A 5526-nucleotide genomic window follows, 5' to 3' on the forward strand; every position below is an offset into this window, starting at 1 on the left:
AATGTGCTTTTTCGAGAAGAGCGTTCAAATTTATTTTAACAACATGGGCATAGTCAACAATGTTACTCGCTAAAGGTGGAGCACATGACTATGATAAAACAATTTTCCACCAAGAAAGAAACGAGATTTCCCATCACTCTCCACAACAGTTCTAAGGACATCTACTTTGAACATTCCACATAAATTGGTCTTCTTGGAGTTACAATAAACACAATCTTCGCACTGCCCAATGAACAAAGGAAGCATATGATCTCAGTTCTTTAGATTTGTTACACTTGCTCCCACTCTTTCCACTATTCTAAAATTCGTTACATGTTCTCAATTAACATTTGCTTTGTTTGTGATGAAAACAACACTGCATTGAAAGTCACTCACCCTATAGTCTCATGGCCGAATATGCGTGAAGATAGTTTCTAACCTTTCATGCCATGTAGGAAGACTAATAGGCTTAGCCTTGAAATAAGAGGAAGCTATGGAAAAATTCATAATGGGCTAGGGTTCAATGGGTTACAACATAAAAATTCTTAATGGGCTAGGGTTCAATGGGTTACAACATTGGAATAAATGACAATTATATAAACTTCGGTATGCACTTCACATGGTTGCCACTATCATGAAAGGCTCCAATTAATTGCAAACATGCATGTACATATTACAAACAAAAAGAACATTGTCTTTATTTCAATGGCCTTCATCATGGGCTCTTTAGCTTGGTTATGTTTTCACACACGCTGCATTTGAACGATCAATGTTGCAGGAGAAATTTCTATTTTTATTAATTACAAACTTACTCCTAAGCACTGCCTCCCTACTACCTAAGATGATTGCCTCACCACCCTCTCGTGGCTACACTCCAAAGTGAGGAAGAGAAACAACAATTGACCTAGCTAGAGTCCAATTTTCTTGGAGATCCGTTACACCTTCTTACGTGGGCTCGGCGTCGAATCTCTCGGAGCTCATGTAAGGGCAGGTACCCACATACGTATTGTAGGGATCCAATGTCTGAGACATAATTTTTCTCACCCCGAAGTCTGCGATTTTTACTTCTCGCTTCCTTTTTATCAACAAATAGGAGGGATTTATGTCTCTATGCACAATTTTGTGATGGTACAGATATCTCAAGCCCTCCAAGACCTGCCCTGCCACATTCAACAAGAACCTGTCAGACATCATCTTGGATTTCCTTTGCTCTAGTGACCCTTCGTCCATGTACTCCAAAGAGAAGTTTCTTCTCCCTTCTCTAAAATCTAGTAGCATTTCACTATATATGGGGATTCTATCTTCTTCAGGATCATTTCCATCTATCAATTATATGTCGCCTCACATTTTTGTTGTGATTGCCATGAATGACCTTCAGGGCTTAAAGGGAAAAAGTCTTTTTTCTGTTGGACCTTGTACACATTTTTCCCCACTTCCATGGTCGAGAATCTGAATTTGCTCCAGGTCTCTGAGGTCTGACACATCTATGGAACCAGCTACACTTTGTGGAGGCAGAGGAGGACGATAAAGTTGAGTCTGTTGGCGTGCAGGGATGGGGATATTCAGCTGTGAACCCAACATTTCATTCATTCAATTAATGAATGAACGCTTATAGTTGGATTAAATTCATGAGACTCTAAAAATCACAAGGTGAAATAGGAGGCGAATGGGCCCAAAGCATAATCGCCCCACCTAGAATCTGAGGAGGAAGGTGCCCAAGAGGCTGAGGTGAAAGGGCCCAAAGTAGAATCAAGGAATGTGCCCAAGAGGCCAAGGTGAAAGGGCCTAGAGCGGAATTGCCCCAGCTAGACCCCTATGAATTATAACTCCAGATTTCAAACTTTGAACTATGTCTGATTTGACAACAGCATCCCCATCTTCTTTGTACTTTTCCTTCCCCTTCACCTTCGAAGGCGTGCTTCTTAGCATTGAACAAGATGTCTTAGCCTCATCAAGAACCTCTGTTCATGAACAATGTTTCTTTTCTCACATATTCTTCAGAGACCTTCAATCTAATAATCCAAAGACCAGGGGCGACATATCTGGTTTGCAAAATAGTCCATTCTCAAGCACAGTGGGAGCTGGGAGTTGCAAGTATCATCGTAGACAACTCTTCCAAGGCGTCAGGAGGAGATACGAGGCATGGAGAGGAATGATGTCCAACCCCAAACCGGAACCAAGTGGGAAAATTATAGAGGAAAGGCCAAGCGATCAAAGTTTGCGTGTCAAATTTTAATTCGCTGAAGGAGGCCAAAAATAACACTCTGCGATTGGTCGGGGCAAACAATGTCTGCTCACCTCTGCGATTGGTCGGGGCAAACAATGTCTGCTCACCCCAAACCCGCAGAGAAAACACCTATCGACGTAATTAATATTATTTATTAATTTAATATTGACTAATATAAATTATAATATTATATATATAATTTAAAAATTTATAACTTTAAAAAATAAATATTTATTTTAATATTATTTAAAAACTATTGCTCAATTTCATCATCATTTGAATGTTTTATTGTAAGTTTTACATAATACAATGTCATGTCTCGTAGATAAACTATCTAGCTGATTTTCTACATTCGTAGAGACAATTACAATGTTCATGAGATGTTTTTTAGATAATTATATAATGAATTCTCTTATTAAATTTAATAATATTTCAGTAGATGTAACAAATGCATATACTTGTCTCTCCTCATACATATTCTCCACTCACTCGCACAACAATGTTTCCAAACTAGGCAATTCTTCTAACTCAGAGCAGTTAGAAACACACAGGATTCTAAGCCTTGTCACATGCACCAAACCTCGTATGCCTTTCAGTTTCTTACATCCATCAGCCTGCAAACGCTCCAACAATACCAATGTTTTCATACTAGGCAGCTCTTCCAACTGAGAGCAAAAAGAAACATCCAGTAATCTGAGCTTTGTAGCCCGCTCCAACCCGGTTAAGCTTCTCAAAATATCACATTGGCATACCCGGATCTCCTCCAAAGATATTGGAAACTGCAGAGGTGTCTGAAAAAACAAAATGTTCATCATTCTCATCTGTAGAACCTTTTGAATTCATTCCAAACACAAATGTCGTGCAGCTGTAATAACTGCTAAATATATAAACGCTAACCCAACAAATTTCTATTTACCTGTGATTCACTCTTCTGGTTCCACAATAGAGCCATTAATTCGCATTTGTACAGAAGTAGAATCCTGAAGTTCTTCACTGAAACCCAGGAAGGCAGAGAAGAGTGAGGACATCTGTTCCACCTAAGGCATGATAGGTTTGGTGGCTTCGCCTTCCTCAAAATGGGTTCCAGGTGACAACCTTCCATATCAAGAATTTGCACACTCCTGAAACTGCGTTCCAAGACACCATTTTCAGTATCAACGACGCCAAATACAACCTCATCATCATCTTGGCCACTATATTCACCGGGAACCATCCCAATTCCACGGAAGGTTATTTCCTGTCCATTGTTGAAAAACAATCGTTATTATTTGTTCATTCAACAAACAATCACAGACTTTTAATGAATAATCTTTAAAGGATTGAATGATTGAACACTTACAGATGATTGGTGTAACAAATTATGGATGAGGTTCTTTGCTATTAAAAGACGACGAGGCAACGAGGATGCTGCAACCTGTCTTCCCAGGTCTCTTAAGTGGTCGTGCATGTGTATGAAATTCCACTTGTCCACTTCTACAAGAGATGTGTTCTATAGATTTAGAAACCCCTGATTTCCTCTCCAGCCCGATGAGTTCCATATGCTTATTGCTGAATCTCTGTTTCCATATCGGAAAAAGCAGGCAATGTCTAAGAATATATCTTTTTCCTCTTGATTGAGTGAGTTATAGCTTATTTTAAATGTGTACTGTATGGCATTGGGAGCTATTTGTCGAAGACTCTCCCATTCTTCTTTCCACTGAGATATTTCTTTACCATAAAGAAGTGCCCCAAATACTTTTAAAGATAGGGGCAATCCATTACAATAATCTATGAACTTATCTACCAGAGATTTAAATTCTGGGAAAGGAAATGCTTGGCTGAAGGCATGGGAACAAAAGAGCTCTAGGGAGTGCTCTTTATTAAGTCCTGATAGGCTATAAATTGATGAATTTTCAACCTTTGAGCTTCTCAAAACATTCTTATCTCTAGATGTAATCAATATTAAGCTCCCTGAATTGAGACCATCAGATTGGGGCAAAAATGCCTTGACCTGATTCACATCGTCTACATCATCTAAGATTATTATGGCTTTACAAGATTTGAGAGGCTCTATAAGCATCCCCTACCTTCATCCACACTGTTTACATGCTGATTGAAGCCAATCAAGCTATTAAGAAGTTGACTCTGCAACGAATTTAAAGACCTATTGGTTGCATGATCTCTGACGTCACATAAAAAGCAACATCCATCATACTCTGATTTCTTCTTATTGAAGAATGCTTTGGCAAGTGTTGTCTTTCCCACACCACCTAACCCCACAATCCCTAAGATCTGGGGTTTTCGGCCCTGTTGTTGCCTCAACAGGACTGTATCTTCAAAATCTTTCAGTTTGTCATCGAGGCCTGTTGGATACTCCGCCACGTACAAGTCTGGCTTTGGCACCATTTCCAACAGACGTTTAACCACCTTATCTAGCAGTTCCAGCACCAAAGCTGGAGAAATTAAGTAGACCTAGTGAGAAACAAACGTCTATGCCTATAAAATACAACCATAAGGATAGGGAAGGTTTGAGTTTTTACCCATTGTACTTCTCCAGCTCGAACCCGCTGTTGTTTGCAACTTGATGGAGTGCATTTCTCCATTCTTCAATGATGTTGGGATCATGTCGCCCCTCCTTTTCATGAGTTCGTAGAGCTTCAACATAGAGGCCGTGCATCCACCGAACGTTCACTGGACTAACGCGGTAAAACACAGGAATTATGGGAGCATTGGACTTTAACATGAGGAGGAGCTCATTGAGGCACCAATCTGATTCAGCGTATCGAGGAGAAAATATTGCCACATGAACGGAGGCCGTCCTAATGGTGTCTGCGAGCTGAGAAGAAATTTCATATCCCCCTTGCATCTCCTCCTCATCGAAGAAAGCCGTAAATCCTTTCTCGCGAAGGCGAAGGTAGAGAGACCTGGCGAAGGTTTTCTTCACATCAACCCCGCGATGGTTTATGAAAACTTGCTGGGATTTGTTGCTGGAATTAGCAGCAGTGGAGGATGAAGACGATGCCATTGACGAGATCAAAACAGAAATTAAGGTAGTAATGGTTGGATGCTATGGACGCAGAGTCTGCACAAAGACGATTCACTGTTTTAAAAGCTCAAAGAAATTGTACAAGATGGGTGAGCTTAACTCGATTGCAGGCTCCTGAAATATTTGGGAATCTGACAGACATGGGTGCCGTCAATTTTTTGACGGCGTTCATGTGGATCGGATTTCAGAATATTCTGGAAATCTGCAATCGTAAAAAAATTGGGTACGAAAAAGACATGAGGAATTGTGGGGTTACGAAAAAGACATGAGGAATTGTGGGAATATCTAGATTGAA

General features: G+C 40.1%; 1 pseudogene; it reads right to left on the reverse strand.

Annotated features, from left to right (window-relative positions):
• Positions 1–924: 924 nt before the first annotated feature.
• Positions 925–5315, reverse strand: LOC149201274 (disease resistance protein Roq1-like; annotated as a pseudogene).
• Positions 5316–5526: the final 211 nt, after the last annotated feature.

The sequence above is a fragment of the Pinus tabuliformis genome, chromosome 2_1, assembly GCF_031772625.1.
Source record: "Pinus tabuliformis cultivar Carrire ecotype Pingquan chromosome 2_1, CPIR1, whole genome shotgun sequence".
Classification (NCBI taxonomy): domain Eukaryota; kingdom Viridiplantae; phylum Streptophyta; class Pinopsida; order Pinales; family Pinaceae; genus Pinus; species Pinus tabuliformis.